Genomic DNA, 19,248 nt, shown 5'->3' on the forward strand with positions numbered 1-19,248 from the left:
AAAGCTTGTCCACCATCTACAAGGAACAAGTCAGAATTGTAGTGGAATACTCTCCATTTGCCTGGGTGACTGCAACTCCATCTGCATTCAAGGAACTTGACTCCATTCAAGAGAAAGTAGCCCATTTGATTGGCACCCCATCCACCACCTTAAACATTCATTTTCTCCATCACCGACACACAGTGGCAGTAGTGTGTACCATCTAAAGATGAGCTACAGGAATTCACCAAGCCTCCTTAGGCAGCACCCTCCAAACCCATGAGCACTACCATCTAGTGGGATAAGTTCAGCAGATACATGGGAATGCCATCATCTGGAAGTTTTCCTCAAAGCCATTCACTATCTTGATTTGGAAATATATCGACGTTCCTTCACTGTCACTGGGTTAAAGTCTTGGAATTCCTCCTTAACAGCACTGTGGGTGTACCTATACCACATGGACAGCAGCAGTCCAAGACTGCAGATCACCAGCACCTTCTCAAGGGCAATTAGGGATAGGCAATAAATGCTGGCTTAGTCAGTGACCCCCCCACATCCCAATAATATATAAAACAATTGTTAACTGTTTAAGAAACCTTTACTTTTCTAAGATATTTTAGCTTCCACCCTCACTCCATGTGCATCATGTCATTCATTTGCATTGTATTAAAAAGGTGGATTTTATTTTAGCTTCAAGTTATGGGAAGAGGTTCTGTAAAAAATCATTTAATATGATTAGCTGCTTGGATAGCCTGATGACACCACTGCCACTTTAAATGTTGAATGCTCAGTAAACACACCTAATGCACAGTAAAGATTGCTGCAATCAATACACTAACATAGAAGTAAAATTGGAAGTCTTGCATCACGGTGGGTAGCATCCCTGCTTCTGAATCAGAAGCTGTGGGTTTAAATCCCATCCCAGGACTTGACAGCCAAGGAAAGTGCCTTCATAGCACAATCAAACTGCTTGAGTGCCAGTCTTCAAATCCATCCAAACATGCCAATTGCTGTCAGTAAGAGCGGGAGAGACTCCTGGTCAGCCATGCTTGATGTGGCATGGTGCTCCTCATGCTATGAGCCTCATGCGACAGGCTAGAAACCTTTTCCAGGAATTATTAGCAGTGGAAACAGATGAAAGTTTGGTTTAGTGCACCACTAGGTGTGGAAAGACAATTGGAAGTAGAGAAGAGAAATTATCATCAAGGCTTACTAAGAGGTCAGTGGCAAGTGCCCTTGTTTCATTACTGATCACTGGGCCATTAACAGGTAACTGATAACTCTGCTATAAAATTCAGTACTGCCTGTGGCAGCAACGACTTAAGAATGTGCAGTATTATAAAAGTAAATATTTTTTGCACCACGAGCTTAAATTGACCTTGCTTTGAAGTACATGACCTCTGAGGAGCTGTCATGTAGTGGCACAATTATAGCAGGGATAGGATTTTACATCAAACATCTTGTTATCCACATTAATGATTTTTAATATTTTGCAGAATTACTTGATTTGGTGAATGATGAGAAATAATTTTCTCTTGAAAATTCACTTGAGAGCATTCATACAGGAGATTCACCGTAAGCAACAAGTAATCAACTTTCCCCATTCATATTCAAACCAACCTACAAAGGGATAAAATATTGTTAGTCTGTCTGCTTAATTGGTTGAGTTTAATTTTCTAAGCATGGTATAAATGAAATACGTTGTCTAGTCTTGTAGGATGCGATAATGTGGAAAACCTTAATAACTTGGTGTATCACTGGCCTACTATTATTCACTGTAATATGTAGGATAATTGGTGTCACAAAAGCCAAAAGAATTCATTAACAACCACTCTATCAATATATACAGTACTGAACACTGAAGTTTTAAAAAGCATTTAGATGGTTAAAATTTCATGATAGTAAAATGCCATGATAGGGTGGCATGGTGGCATAGCTTTGTTAGCACTGCTGCCTTACAACGCCAGGGACCTGGGTTCAATTCTGGCCTTGGGTCACTGTCAGCATGAAGTTTGCACATTCTCCCGTGTCTGTGTGGGTTTCTTCCGGGTGCTCTGGTTTCCTCTCACAGTTTAAAGATGTGCAGACTAGGCTGTTTGGTCACGCTAAATTGCTCCTTAATTTCCAAAGATGTGTAGGTTAGGGGGATTAGCAGGGTAAATATATGGGGTTATGGAGTAAATCTGGTTCAGATTCGCCACAGATTTGATGGGCCGAAGACTTCCTTCTGCACTGTAGGATTCTATGGTTCTATTCTGTGATTCTAACTCTCCTTCTCTACTGTTACTGACAGTTCTTTACCTTTCATACTCAGTTTTAAGATTATCTTATCGTGAAAATTATTAACTCCATTCTTTTGATTCAAAATTATTCTGACAAATCCCTTCAGAATAATCCCCTGTGTTTGATTTCTGTTCCTTTCACAATCAAATTCAATTCAATTCAACTTTATTGTCATTGTATAATGCACAAATACAAAGACAATGAAAATTGAGCTTGCAGACTCCCAAGATACAAAGGGAAAAGCAAATGCAAGAAGTCATTATAAAATAATGTCAATAGTCATTAAGTGTATACATGCACATTACACAATACCCACTGCCTGAGAATACGTTAAAGGACAGAGTTCAGCTAGGTAACAGCGCTAAGGAAGAAGCTGTTCCTAAGTCTGGTCATATAGGCTCAAATGCGTCAGTAGCACCTCCTAGATGGCGGGGGGTGGGGAGGTGGGGGGTTGGGGGGGGGGGGGGGCGGGTGGGCGGGGAGGGGACAGTCTATGGCTATTGCCACTGACTGCTTTCTCTCTCATCTCCTACTCAGGAGTCTCTGCATCCTCCAGCACTGGGCTGACCCAGGTATTTGACTCCATGAGCAAATCTCCCCCACATATCAGCTGGTTCCTCTCAGATCTACATTCTCCCAAGTTGCAATTAGGCAACAAAACAAAAATGTCTCATTTAAGTTCCGTAAGTATGTTGTGAAGTTGGCTGGCACTGTTTTGTCAAACTGTTGGCTTCAGGGGAAGATCGAAATCATCTTTGAATTAAAAAACAAATTATGGCATTTATTAATTGAATTTATGAGATTTAATCATTGAATCCAATGATGAAAACTGTGACAAGCCAGATCAACAGGATAAAAAGCTGGATTTGTTCAATAAAAGATCGGTGAAAGAGAGTTAAACAGACTGATATTTTCACAGGCACAGATTGACTAACTGGCTCACTCCCACTGGTCAAAAAAAATCAGAAGGAAAAGCATGGAATGAGGTGGAGAGCAAGAATCCCATGGGTGATAGCACCTGCAGCTTCTTATCATGCCAGATGTAAGTGAGATGGGCACTGCAAAGGGGCATAAAAGAAGAACATATATTGGTGTCTTCGGTTACACCAAATCTCAGGGACTCTGTTGCAGCAAATCCCATGATGCAAAGAACTATCTCCTCTGTAGTGCTTGGAAGATGCAGGTTTCCTTGTTCTCGTTGTCTTTGTTCTGCTGTTGAGCGCTACCTTGTCTTACGAAACAGGGTCGAACATCAGTGATTAAAGAGCACTGTGCTTAGGTTCTATGCCTGGTGTAACTGAGGGGGGAATATGGAAGCTCTGAGAGGTGTCCATGAGTCTGGTAACACTGGCATGTGTGAAGGGATACACAGTAGATTATCCCAATGTCAGGCATACCAGGAAGTGCTGATGGGTAATTGGTGATGTGGTGCATTGAACAGCATGACAGGTTGGTGGAGTGATGCATTCACTGATGTTGACAACCAATATGAGACCTTAAGACTATCTGTAGCTCTGCTGCCTGATGCTCAAGTTCAAATGTAGGGTATTCACCCCCTTGTCCACCTGCTATCAATAGCTTCTGAATGTTTATGTTGAGAGTTCCCTGCAAACTATAGCATTTCCTCTCCTGTCCACCTTCACTATTCAGGCCTCCAACATCACCTGTGTGGTCCTAAAGCCATCTCTCTGTCTCGGTAATCCATTTTCCTTATTTAGGATTGTAGCTGTTGTGTTCAATAGCAGCGTTCTGGTAATATGTCTAGCTGCCTTTTAAAAAGGACAGACTGCCTTTAAATACAGAAGGCTGCCTATAATTTGTGAGACATATGAATACTGCTTGGCTCTTGTTGAATGCAAATGAAGCCAGTAGCTTAGCACATGCTCAGGTCAACACCACAAACAGGTAAATGAGATGGTGTTGCCAATTTCATGCGCTGCCTACCTTCACTGGGACTGTTATGGGCAGCATACGAATTGTAACTAAAATTCAAAGCAAACCAAATTTTGACATTTCTTTGAGGAAGAAAGAAAGGCAAAAAGATTGGGAGATAGAGTTCCAGAGTTTAATGTCTTGGCTATTGAAATCAGGGCCACCAATGATGGTGCAATGGTCAAGAGACCAAAGTTAGAGGACACCAGATATCTCCAAACATTATCAAGGTTATAGACTACAGAGATTGGGATTTGAAAACAATAAGGGAAATTTTAAAATTAAGATGCAGCTTCACCAGGCGTTAACGTCAGTCAGTGAGCATGGGGTGATTGTGAGAGTAAGAATATGGGCAGCTTTAGAGTTTTAAATGACCTCAAATGTATGTAGGGTAGAAGATAGGTCATTCAGGAGATAGCCATGACCAGGGGATGAAAAGGCATGAGTACAAAGAACAAGGAACAAAGAACAACCCAGCACGGGAAACAGGCCCTTCGGCCCAATGAGCCCGTGCCGCCGCATCCTCCTACACTTATTCTATCCTGCGTGTCTACGAGTGGAACCCCTAACTTAGCCAGATTCAGGGGAGAATAGTGTCAATTTGGTAAACCAATCAGCCTAAGAGCACATCTTTGGGGTGTGGGAGGAAACCGGAGCGCCCGGAGGAAACCCACGCAACCACAGGGAGAATGCACAAACTCCCACAGACCCAGGCCCAAATCCATGTATCTGCACAGCTAGCAGTGCTAGTCACTGAGCTGTTGCGGCGCCCATCTACCGGTCCAGGATCAAGCACACACACCGACACGAAGTACTAGGCCACTCCCGGAACCTCCAAGAGCAGCCCACGCACGACCCACCGTGTGCATGCCCCTTGTTTGACAACAAGGTGGACCTCCACCTGCGGAGTAAGCATTGTATCTGAGCAGCAGATGAGCTGGAGCAGAATGGAGTCGGGAAATGTCACAGAGATGGAAAATGACTGTCTTAGCAATGGTGTAAATAGGTGATTGGAAGCTCATCTCGGGATTTTGAACAGTCTGGCTCATCTTCAGAAGTTGCCAGAGTGCAGAATGGAGTTAGCTGCCAGTGAACCAAGTCATTGTTGCATTGTCCTGCAGAAAAAAAAGACTTGCATTTTATCATATATGCATATAACTATACTCATCTTTCAGAAATGTTTCAAGATGCTTTACATAGCTGAATTACTTCAAAGTACATCGTCTGTCACATAGGCAATACACATTTCTAGGTCACTGCAGAAGCCATCTCCACTTCCTTGTATTCCTCACCATCTACAATCTCTTGTCCTTTTCCAATCCTACTTCTTTTGCCTGCTCCGAGACAACATTCTGAATTCAGTTAAAATTGAACTTTCAGACAACCAGCTGTCTAGCTTTCTGCCTTCAAATTGCTACCATACTTCTGTAGCTTCTGATTTGCTCACTGCAGAATTGTTCTCAGATAAACAAGTGACTTTTTCCATCTCAGAAAACCATTCCAAGCTTTTGTGAAGAATGTTCTGAATTTGTCTTTCATTAGTTTGAGGTTATGGTATTTGGTTTAATTTTAAAATTCCTATCCTTGTTTTCAAATCCCTCCATAGCCTTGCCCCTTCCTATCTCTGTAACATTGAAATCTCTGAGCTCCTCCAATTCTGGCTTCAGGTCTATCTCTGATCTTAATCATTTAGCTATTGATATTTTGTTTTTGAAAAATACACACTTTATTCATATAATTTGTAAAAGTACATTCCAAAGCATTTCAAATTGAATATTACAGAAAGTGTATTAAGATTCAACTTGTCTCCATGAAGCATGTATTTTATTCATTCATGAGACATGAGTATTGCTGGCTGGCCAGCATTTATTGCTTATTCCTTGTTGCCCTTGGGTGGCAATTGAGAATCACTTGCATTGCTGTGGATCTGAAGTCACATGTAGGCTAGACCGGGAAAGGACGGCAGATTTCCTTCTTGAAGGATATTCGTGAACCAGATAAATTTGTCCAACAATCGACAATGGTTTCATGGTCATCAGTAGATTCTGAATTCCAGATTTTTTTTATTGAATTCAAATTCCACCATCTGCTGCAGCAGGATTCGAACCCGGGTCCCCAGGACATTAGCTGAGTTTCTATATTAATACTCTGGCTATAATACCACTAGATCATCACTTCTCCATTAGGTGCTACAAAAAAGTTGCAATACCCTTGATATTTACAATATACATTCCATGTCAGGCATGCAGATGGAGGAGTCCTGTACCTTTTTCCTAAAAATATATAGTGTTCATAACATTTGTAAAAGTACATTTCAAAACATTTCAACTTGAATATGACAGAAAGTGCAATGGAATGCAACCTTTCTCCACACTCATAGGTGCCTCCAAACAATTGTAATACTGCCAAGCCTACAATTACTTAGGCTGTAATCTCTGGAATTCCCTCCATAAACATATCCACCTCTCTCTCTTCCTAAAGTGCTTCATCAAACTTACCTCTCTGATCAAACTTTTGGTCACTTGTCCTAATACCTCTTCATGTGTCATGGGGCCAAATAGTGTTTGTGATGCTCCTGTGAAGTTCTTAAAGGTGCTACATGAAAACAATTTGTTATGTTCCAGGTTGATCTTTTATACACTCTTTCATTTCTTGCTTGCCTCTAGAAAGTGTGGAAAACCTCAAAATTCCCATCTTGCTTCATAAGTCGGTCCTCAGGAAGCACGCTAGTCTCTGCATCACATCCTGGCTTCGCTGCGTTTTTTGGCAAACATCACTGGACACAGTAGACAAGGTGTGCTCTTCAACTCTGCGACACTTGCCAAACTGCAGGTGGTATTAAAGATGCACGACATCCTTTCACTCCGCAAATGACTTTCCATTTCATCATTGCACCAATAACTTTGTATCGCTATCTTTTAACAATGCATTTACTAACTGTGCTGTAAAGTGAGACAGACATGAAGAGGTCGATGTAACTGGTTCCTAGGTGGTCATCGCACTTTGGTGGCAAATAGTCATGCCGCCTCCATAAGATTAATTGCTTCATTTTTGACCAGTTACAGAGAAAATTGCTGGCTCTTATGACTTTCCTCGTCAGGTAGAGCAGGTCTGGCAGCCATCATACAGGACTTTTAAACTTTGTCTACTCAAACTTGACCAATAGCACTTTTTGTTGTTACAGGATCTACCTTGTAATACTAACGGCAATAGATTTCACAGCAGCCAGGGACTACAGTCTAGAATTCCCTCTTCAAGCGATTCACAAATATATACATTAGGAGCAAGTGTAGAAAAAGACTTGGGCACCCTGTGTTTTAGTGCAGTTGGGTTGAGTGGTTCTATCCGATGCAATTTATTGTGTTTACTCCAATGGTGCTAACTGTGGCAGCAATGGTGGAGAATCCCAAGCGCATCAACGAAAGGATTACTTCAGAAGGAAATCCGTGACTTCGTCCCAAAAACAAACCACAATCGTTTACGTTTCAACCATGCCTACTGAGTCTTGAGCAGAAAAATTGTCGTCCTACTGTCCAGAAGGAAGACAATTATTTTTCGTAACTACCCTTTTTTTTAACGGCTGAGCATTCGGTTCACTGCAGTGGGTTTAACTAAGCAGGTCTCCCACACCGAGCACAATGGACAAACTGAGATAACAGCTGACTGGGGATGTTGTGAAAATGTATTAATGCATTTTACCATTAGCTCTCTAGTGTACAAAAGGGGGATTTGCCCACGCACAGTGAATGGAATGACGAAGAATAGAATAGGAAACCGTTTAACCAGCGGTTATCCCTTGCATTTGAAGGCATCCTCGGCCAATCCAGGAAACAATGGCACATTTGTCTTTCAGAGTATTATGAGTGTGGGTGCAAGTGACCAGGACTGACGTCTCTGTCAATGGAAACGTTAAATGGGCCTATTTACTGACGGCGCATGCTGCTGCTTTTTTTTTCTGCTGAGTAAGTAAAATCAATCCTTAAGTGGTGTTTACTGTGTAGAGGCTTAACTATCTTCAACACGCATTGACATCTCTGCAAGTACTAGTGACCCGTGTCAATACTAAAAGCTATTCAGCAAGGTAATCTCCGCTCAAATGATGGAGGCTATTCTGTAAATATTTTGTGATACAATTATAGCAACAAAAAAAGAAATAAATTTGTGAGTTTGCTGGCACAGTGGTTAGCACTGCTGCCTCACAGCGCCAGGGACCCGGGTTCGATTCCTGGCTTGGGTCACAGCATGTGTGGAGCTTGCACATTCTCCCCCTGTCTGCATGGGCTTCCTCCCACAGTCTGAAAGACATGCTGGTTAGGTGCATTGACAACTAACAGGCTCCAGAGTGTGGCGCCCAGGGGAATTTCACAGTAACTTTCATTGCAATGTTAATGTAAGCTTTACGTGTAACTAATAAACTTTACACCACTGAACATGCGCACATGGTGAAGTGATGGCCTAATGGTATTATCACTAGAGGATTAATACAGAAACCCAGCTAGTGTTCTGGACATCTGGGTTTGAATCCTGCCATGGCAGAATTCAATAAAAAATACCTGGGAGTAATAATCTGTTGTTGACCATGAAACCATTGTTAGAAAACACATCTGGTTCGCTAATGTCCTTTGGGAAATTAGGAAACTTGCAATCCTTACCTGGTCTACATGTGACTCCAAAGCCACAGCAATGTGGTTTACTCTTAACTGCTCTTGGGCAACTAAGGACAGGCAATAAATGCTGGCCAACCTGCTCATGTCCCATGAGTGAACAGCAAAAAGCACATGGCCTATACTCAAACAGCAGGGGTGTATGAAATCCTGTCAATTAGATGAGATATTAACCGAGCTCTTGTTTGATTTAAAGTTTAAAAACTTTAGCTATTAACCGAGGACTTATTTCATTATTCTGGTGGTTACATTAGATATGACAAACCCTATAGGCCAGCAGTTCTTAAACTATGGATTGTGACCCAACTGGGCAGAAACAGAAAATTGGGTTGCAACCATTGGGTGAAAGGGAACTCTAGCAGTAGACTTTCCCAGCAAAGGGTCTATGGGACAGACCCTGATGTCCAGCACTCAGAAGGGTGCATCAGCTCCAGGCCACAATTGAGAGGCTAGGTGGAAATCAGGTGGAAGCAAGTTGAAGACTTTCATGAGAGACTAGAGAGAAAGCCCTTCTCCTGGCACATAAAGAGCAGTAAAAGAGCACTTAGTTTGGAGAGCTACTGCAATTTAGGCCTTCCCTTCACTCTATTAAATCCAGGTTGCTGCTCCGATTATGGCTTCAGTTTTTAATTTGACTCAGGATTAATCTCTGTATTTTTGAATTTAGAAGTGGGCAGAAATGGAGTTGGGCATATTTTGACCTTTCATCATCGTCCTATCCCACCTGTTGACTGGGGGTTAAAATCAAGTTCCCAATGTCCATTGCTTCATTGATTGGAAACTTTAACTCTGTTTTTCTCTCCACAGATGTTGCCTGACCTGCTGGGTATTTCCACTATTTAAAATTAGAGTTTATTTATTAATGTCACAAGTAAGGCTTCCATTAACACTGCAATGATGTTACTATGAAAATCCCCTGGTCGCCACATTCCAGCACCTGTTTGGGTTAATTGAGGGAAAATTTAGCATGGCCAATACACCTAACAGCACATAGAACACTACAGCACAAACAGGCCCTTCGGCCCACAGGTTGCGCTGATCATATCCATACCTACCAGGCCATAGAACTATCTGTGACTCCCAATCCCATTAAATCCCATGTACTCATCCAGAAGTCTTTTAAAAGACACCAGCGAGTTCGCCTCTACCTCCAGCGATGGCAGCCGATTCCACTCACTTACCACCCTGTGAGTGAAAAACTTACCCCTGACATCTCCTCTGTACTTGCTTCCCAGCACCTTAAACCTGTGTCCTCTCGTGGCGACCATTTCAGCCCTGGGAAATAGCCTCCGAGAATCCACCCTATCTATTCCTCTCAACAATTTATAAACCTCTATCAGGTCGCCTCTCAGCCTTTGTCTCTCCAGGGAGAAGAGACCTAGCTCCCTCAACCTATCTTCATAAGGCATGCCTCCCAATCCAGGCAACATCCTTGTAAATCTCCTCTGCACCCTGTCAATAGCTTCCACATCCTTCCTGTAGTGAGGCGACCAGAACTGCCCACAGTACTCCAAGTGGGGTTTGACAAGGGCCTTATAAAGACAAATCTCCAAATTGTGGGATGAAACCAGAACACCCAGAGGAAACCCATGTAGACACAGGGAGAACATGCAAACTCCACACAGACCGTGATCCAAGCCAGCAACGAACCCAGGCCCCTGGTGTTGTGAGGCAGCAGTGCTAACCATTGTGCCACTGTATTTTTGACTTTAAAACTTGTTGCTTTTCTCAGTTGTATGATGCACATCTGTCTTTCAAGTTAAGAGCACCCAATTAAAGAAATTGATGTTGTGCCATCTTCTTTGATCATGGATCAGACCTGTTCTTAATAGAATGCCTTCCCAGAATTTTATATGAAGAGTTTTGGAAAAGTAGCATGTGCACCATGAAGTTTAACCTCTTTCTAGATTAGTCAGTAATACGTTGATATTGCACTTTAACATAAAGAAGCTTTCATTACTGTAAACATCACAACATGATAACACCACTCATAGAATCCCGAGAATGCAGAAGGAGGCCACTTAGCCTATCAAATCTGCACCTACTCTCCCACAGATCATCTCACCCAGGCCCACATTCCCGTAACCCCATGTATTTACCCCGCTAATCCCCCTAACCTACACATTTTGGGACACTAAAGGACAATTAACATTCCCAGTCCACCTAACTACCACATCTGTGGACCAAGGGAGGAAACTGGAACACCTGGAGGAAACCCCATGCAGACACGGGGAAAATGTGCTGAATCTGCACAGTCAACCAAGGATTGAATTTGAATCTGGGTGCCTGTGCTATGAGGTAGCAGTGCTCACCACTGTGCCACTGGGCTGCCCAGAATGATAACCCACATTTTAGAGAAACTATATCACAAACACATTGCTGGCTGTGCCTTCATGATGGAAGTGTTCAGTGATTTAACTTGGGAGTTTTTTAAAACAGTTATTCCCCTTTAATAAGACAATGGTTCACTGTAGTAGAGTTTATTAGAATAACACAAAAATAGTTTATCTAAAGATCTTTTCATTGGCTTTGAACAGGTTTTAATTCCTATAGCTAATTTGAAACATATTTTTGGCAGATTCCAACACTGATTCTTGCATGGTGATTGGCTGTCTGTCTGATTGCAGTGCAACTGCAAACTTTTCGAATAGATGAAACCCTAGTGATAGAATTATGTTTGTTTCAAAGGATCTGCCATTGTAAAACAAGTGATTCCATCCATGTGTGTGGTTGGTTATCTCTGATGTGGGTAATGAACAATGCTTCAATACAGAGTTCACTATAAAGGCATTAACTTCAGGAAACTACATCTACATCTCTCAAGTGAATACATTTAGATGGGATCTTGCTGTGCTTTCACATCACTGACATAACTAAACCTCTTACATTTATATATTTATGGAAAGTATGTTTAATGAGAAAATGGCAATGAGAATCATATATATATAAATGTACATTATGGCTAGGAGCAGCACAGTGGCACAGTGGTTAGCGTTGCTGCCTCATCGCACCAGGGACCTGGGTTCAATTCCCAACTTGGGTCACTGTCTGTGTGGAGTCTGGACGTTCTCCCCTTGTTTGTATGGGTTTCCTCCGGGTGCTCCGGTTTCCTTCCACAGTCTGAAAGATGTGCTGGTTAGGTGCATTGATCCAAACAGGCACCAGACTGTAGCGCCTAGGAGAATTTCACAGTAATCTCATTGAAATGTTAATGTAAGCCTTACTTGTGATTAATAAATAAACTTAAACTTAATATATAGTTGGATTTTTACAACTTAGAATGTGGTTTGGCAGTGAGTTTGTTCCTATGCCAATAATGTGAAAAATAATTCCAGAAATCGGATTTTTATTGATGCATTTGGGTGCACACTAATTTTCTGACTGAGTCAATAACCCACACAGTGCATTATTCACTCATTGGAGAGTGAGTCATCCATTCCCTCAAATGTATATTCACTCACTCAGAGGTCCATATCAGCAGCTATATTTACGTAACAAAATGCGAAGCAATTCCTAAAAGCATTAGGAAGAAAGACACAAAGCCAAAGACAAAAAGATTCAGAGGAATGAATAATGGGTTAAAGTTTATTGATTAGTGTCATAAGTAGGCTTACATTAACGCTACAATGAAGTTACTGTGAAAACCCCCTAGTCGCCACAGTCCGGCACCTGTTCAGGTACACTGAAGAAGAATTTAGCATGGTCAATGCACCTAACCAGCACGCCTTTCGGACTGTGGGAGAAAACCGGAGCTCCTGGAAGAAACCCAACCAGACAGGGGGAGAACGTACAAGCATCACGCAGATAGTTATCCAAGCCAGGGATCGAACCTGGTTGCTAACCACTGTGCCACCATCTTTGTCAGAGTAGTGAAGAGGTAAATGGAGAAAATTCCAGAAAGTACAGACTAGGCAACTGAAGAAGCAGCCAACAATGGTGTGGTGAAAGTTAGAGCATAAAAACTAGTGGTAAGGATATTAGTAGAGTATGGAGGAGAGGGGTTTGGAGGTAATAGCAGGAAGATAGGGTGAGACCAATGCAATATTTTGGCACTGGATAGGAATTTTCATTTAAGGTGTTAGTAAACTTGAAGCTAAAGTATTTCACCTTTGAGGAGTGTGATGGGCATATTACCTTGTTGTTGCATGATTGGGAACTACCTTTAGAGTTCTGCATGAATTTTCATTGAATCAGACCCTCTAAACATCAACAGAGTGGTTAAATACTTTCACTTACCATTTGTGGGAATATTGTTGATTGTAAACACAGCAACGTAACATACTGTGGGTGCTAATTTCATCCACCCAATTGGTTGGCACTTTTCAAAGCTGATATTCTGCTAGGATACTTTATAAATGCTGGTGTATGTGACTTAATAATGGTTAACACTGCTGCCTCGCAGTCCCAGGGATCTGGGCTCAATTCCAGCCTCGGGTGTCTGTGTGGAGTTCGTACGTTCTCCCTATGTCTGCATGGGTGTCCTCCAGGTGCTCCAATCTCCTTCCACACTCTAAAGATGTGTGGGCCATGCCGAATTGCTCTTTAATGTCAAGGGGATTAGTGGGACTCCTTAGCGTCAGGAGTTTACGGGATAGGGTCTGGGTGGGATTGTCACTGGTACCGGCTCGATGGGTTGAGTGGCCTCCTCCTACACTGTAAGAATTCTATGATTTAATGATTAACAGCCAAGGTGGCATTCAGAAGGGCACACAGATTTTCATCTTCCACAGAATTTAAATTGTTCGTTTTAGGCAGGGTTTGTGAAATAAAAAGTTGTTTGTCACATTGCTGGAAGTGTTACTTACTCAATAGACAATTTCAGATATCTATAGCGTATATATCATTTTTATGATGAAATATTAAACCAAGGGCCCAACTACCCTCTCAACTGAATGCAAGATATCCATTGCCACCATCACAGATCACCAAGTTCTTCCTATATCTCAGCAAAAGATTATCCCTCAACCACCACCACTGACGTTGATTATCAAACCATTAATCTCATTGCTGTTTGTGGGACCTTGCAGTACACAAACTGCTGCATTTATATACATTACAACATTGATACTTAGTTGATTAGAAACCGTTTGGATGTGAAAGGCACTATGTGAATAAAAACATGGTGCAGAGAAGCCAGAAAATCTCTACTCAGACGTAAAAGTTTACATATGTGACTGAGATGTAGGAGCTTACGTTACTTGCGATAAACTGTAACTTAAACTCCAAACGTGTGGTACATGCCATTGAATATTACAGCTGTCTGATTACATCAATTACACACAGCAACTCTGAGCTGTACTGCAGTGAACCTAACACTGAGAGACAATCAGAAGAGAATATTCCTGGAGCACTGATAAAGAACATTGTATATTTTATTCATCAGTGTCATAAAAAATGAATTAGCGGACAACATTTCACTGAATGGGTGTTATGGCTATTTAGTGCTACTTTAACAGCATGTACAATTATTTTATGAACAGGGCAATATGGGAAAATGGGAGACTTATTTGATTCACCCCCATGAGCCATCCCTGCAACCTGAGCTCCTTCTCAAAGACCCCGAGGACATCAGAACTCCTCAATATGAAACTGTTGTGCACGCTGCCAGGGTATCTGGCAGCTGATGGTCACATAACAGTTGCAGATTTATCGAGTGGAAGCCCTTTCAGTTCATGAATCTTTCTGGATTCTTCACCGAGACCTTGAGGATAACATGGATGCAGCGTATAGCCCCTGCATATTTGCCATCTCCACAATGGCTGCGAATCCTGCAATTCAGGCTCCCTGCTGGGCTTGGTCCAGGTCAAATTTAATATACTGGCCAACCCAGGCTTACAGGGCATCTGTGATCACCTTCACATACTTGTGGGTGGATGGTTGGAAAATGCCTCAAAGATCTCCACTGGCAGTCAGGAAGGACCCGGTGGCGTAAAAGTTTAAGGTAACAGTCTTTTTCACAGCCACCAGGAGTGGGTGCCCTCCACACCCCCATGCCCCAAGGTGCAATAAATGGCAGAGGTGTCGCACTGCCTCCTTTCGGAGCCGGACCCGTCGGCGGCATACAATGTCCGACAGTTGCTCAAAAAACACTCACATGCAGAGCTGCCAGAGTCTCCACTCCTCCCTTCTCCTGCCCCCACACCCACCCCACTCCCAGGGCAAATGGTGGCCAACTGCTGCCTCCAGCAGCCATCCCCTTCTAGTCCTGTGAGTGGTAAGGCCTGGGCCTTCTCTGCCCACAATTCATTCTCTTGCTCCTTCTCCTCAGCTCCAATAGGAACCAAAAGAATGGAAAGATCAATGGGTTGCATTGCAAAAACCATCTCGATAATCTGAAGGAGGGGAGTTTGGGGAAGGGGAGAGACTCTGCTCACCCCCAGCCCAACAAAACACACTCCCCATACCTCCCCCCTCCAAATTTACAGCATTTTCTTGCCACAAAATGGGTGCGATGAGGTCGTAAAATTCCACCCGATGTATTCATTTTTCAAAGCCAATGGACTTATTAGTGATTGGCAGTATTGTTTTGAGAGGGAAAATCATAGCTCACCAACTTGATTGAGTTTTTTGAGGAGACGACAAGAATGATTGATGAGAGAAAGCAGTGGATGTTGTCTACATGGACTTCCATAAGGCATTTGACAAGGTCCCTCATGGCAGGCTGATACCAAAGGTAAAATATCATGGGATGCAGGTTGACTGGCTAGATGGATACAGAACTGGCTTGGTCATAGGAGACAGAGGATACTGGTGGAAGGATTGTTTTCAGAATGGAGATCAGTAACTAGCAGTGTTCCACAGGGTTCAGTGCTGGGAAAATATAAGTGATCTGATTAGTAAGTTTGCGGAGTTGGCAGAGTTGCAGGTAGTGATGAGGATTATCTCAGGATAGAGCAGGATATAGATAGTTTGCAGACTTGGGCAGAGAAATGGCAGGTGGAGTTTAATCCAGGCAAATGTGAGGTAATGCATTTTGGAAGATCAAATTCAGGTAAATACAGTAAATGGCAGAATCCTTAGCAGTGTTAACATACAGAGGGATCCAGGATTACAGGTCCACAGATCTCTGAAAGTGGCAACACAGCTGGATAAAGTGGCCAAGATGGCACATAGCATGCTTGCCTTCATCGGCTGGGGCATTGAATATAAAAGTTAGGAAGTCATGTCAATATGACATTAAATTCACCCATTCTAATCAATGTTTCCTTTTCCATCCTTATGCTGGGGATGTATAACTGGGGATATGGTCTCAGAATAAGACATTTGGAAAGTGATGAAGAGGAATTTCTTCATTCAGAGAATGGCAAATCTTTGGAATTCTGTGCCCCGGGGGGTTGTGGGGACTCAGTCGTTGTGCTTATTCAAGACTGATATGGGATCGATTTCTAGTTTTTTCATGGATGTGGGGATGGTGTGGAAAAATACTGAGATAGAAGATCAGCTATGAATTGTCAGATGGCAGAGCAGACTCGAGGTGCTGAATGGCCTACTCCTCCTCCTATTTACTATGTATTAATTTTTCATCTTCATCAATTGAAAATTGCGGCTAAAGAGTTTACTGTATGACCATCCTCAAACTGGCTTATATCTGTGGAAGAGATCCAAAGCCAGTAACCTGGATTTCTCTTTGAAAGTATGATTTTTATCGTAGATAGCAATGTGAAAATAGCTATTTCATCAATAAATCAAGTAATTGTTTCCTTAACATTCATTGGGGTACCCATAGTAACCATAAGTGAATGTAAAATGCTGATGTGGCTCCTAAACATCCCAAATGGATTCATTGATATCAGATATCAATGATTGTGCGCTGTGCTATCTCTATAGCATTAATAACCGCAAAAATAGCACAGCTACTCTTTAGTACAAAGAGTGGAGGCTTTTATATGTATGCACATTTCCATTGGTTCAATATCTGAATTTAAGCTTGGAGCTATTGGAAAGAAAGCGCTGTTCTCCCTTTTAAAAGTCTTTTGCTCCTGGGCATTTTTGCTCTTCTATCTTCAGGACAAAGCAAAACCCCAGGCATAACTCAAATGGTCATAATATGCAATACATGTTAAACAAATTCTGCAGATTGTTAAGACAGTCCCAGCCAAATAGGTTATACACAGTCAATTACTCAGTGTCAATCTATATATCCTGTAATGCAGTAGCTGGTGTGGTGCCAGTCTGTAATGAGGCCTGTATATCTAATAGCACATAAACGGATATGGTGCAGGTCTGCAATCATGCATTTATATCCTGTAATACAGAAGCTGATCTAGTGTTAGTTTATATTCAGGTTCACTTCACAGAAGAATCATAGAGTCCCTACAGTGCATAAGGAGGCCATTTGGTGTCCACTGAGCCTGAAGCAACAACAACCCCACCCAGGCCCTACCTCTGCAACCCCACATATCTAACCTGACACTAAGGGGCAATTTAGCATGGCCAATCAACCTAACCTGCATATCTTTGGAGTCTTGTCATCTTGTAAAGTGACCAGTTCACAATGTGTCCTAATTGACCCAAAACAACCAACGCCATTAAACCAATGATTACAATACCAGAGTATATAGAAATATATGAAATAGGAGCAGAAGTAGGCCATTCAACCCCTCAAGCCTGCTCCACCATTTAATAAGTTCATGGCTGATCTGTTGTATTTCGAATTCCAGATTGCCATCTACCCCCAGTAACCTTTGATTCCCTTGCCTAACAAAAATCTATTTATCTCCGCCTTAAAAAGTACATTATTGATGCCATGGTAACAATATGGCAGTAACATTACTAAATGGAGATACCTACCATGAGCTTCAATGTAGAATTTAAGTTAATCTTTTTAATGAAGTCTTGTGATGCATTGGATTAGAATTCTTACGATGGAACGTTTCTATTCCCCAAGCTTTGAGTATATCTTGGTCAAAAGATTCTGTCTTATAATGGACAAGATTGCAAAAAGGAAGACTGGTTTAATCACACACCTTCTTGTTTGTTATTTTCACATTCGGATGAGTACAATGGGTAGAATTGAAGTGTCATTACAGCGAGAATAAGGGAGTGATCCATGCCAGCCTATCAGGCGAGCCCCAGACCACAATCATTCCACGTTCAGTCACCTTATGGGAGACTGGTGAGTTGCACACTGGTGCAGGGTGGGGGCAGCATTGGCCTAAACATGCCGGTGAGCCCATCTGCAGTGACCTTGGGCTCCATTTTGCAAGGGCACCCCAGTCTCAAGTGCACTGGGAGATCCCTTGCCCCCATGAACATTAGCAGCATGTTCCCCCAGCCCTATCTGACGTGGGTTGCCGGATTCGGGGCCCTACCAATGGATTCCCCTGCCTGACCCCTAGCATGTCCCCCATCATGATTTCCAGCATTCCCCCCCATCATGCCCCCATTTATGATCTGCCCATGCACAACCCCCACCTGCATGATTCTCCCTGCGTAACCCCCACTGCATAGCTCCAACCATCATAGCCATCACTTAACTCCCCCTACCCCCACTGTCATAGTTCCCACTCAAGCCCGATCTCTTTGGCAGTGCCTCTGGCGCATTGGTAGTGCCCAACTAGCGCTGCCAGGGTGGCAGATAGGCATTTCTAGGGTGCCAAGTGGGCACTGCCAGGTGGACACTGCCAATGGGCACTGTCTGGCTATGCCCCCAAGCACTGGGAGCTTCTGAGCCATCAAAACGTCTTCTCTCCCCCACCCAAGGCCTGGCCATCATGCCTAGCCTGGAGATCAGTAGTGATTCTCGCCATTCTCATGCCATGCCCAGAGACCAGAAGACCCCAGGAGCTGGAAGAATCTGGTGTTGAATCCGGAGTTGGGCTATGCATATTTAAACGCCACTTTAAATACTTTAATCAGCATCGCGCTCTTTCTGGGCATGATCTGTTTTGCCGAATTGGACAGGGATTGGGACGATTGCAAACCTTTTGGTGCTGGGGACGGAACCAATTTTTTGGCTCGGACAATATTTTCCGTGATTGGCGTGATCTGCGCCAGATACTGTGAGGACAGAAAAAGACCCCCAATATCTAGGTATGGATTTTTTGTGCTTTCAGAATGTAATAAAACATTCTGTTTGAAATGGTATTTGGAAAGAAAAGAATATTATGCCAGCCAATGTGAACTGACATCCAGCCCACTGGCCAGTATGCATTCCCCGTCTCATCATCTCATTTGATAGTGCTCAGCAAACAGCCAATCAGCAAGCGTGCAATGAGCAAGCTAACTTCCTACCTGAATATGATACTTGCTATTTAAAAGGTTCATTAAACACTACAAGCCCTTGATTTGACGGAAACAATTTTGGCTACAGATGGAAATGTGGCTAAACATCATATAAATCTTCATTTAATGGTGTTAAAATACAATGTATTGTATGAAGAAGATGGTA

Source organism: Carcharhinus amblyrhynchos, chromosome 4, assembly GCF_965287045.1.
Source record: "Carcharhinus amblyrhynchos chromosome 4, sCarAmb.v2.hapA, whole genome shotgun sequence".
Lineage (NCBI taxonomy): Eukaryota > Metazoa > Chordata > Chondrichthyes > Carcharhiniformes > Carcharhinidae > Carcharhinus > Carcharhinus amblyrhynchos.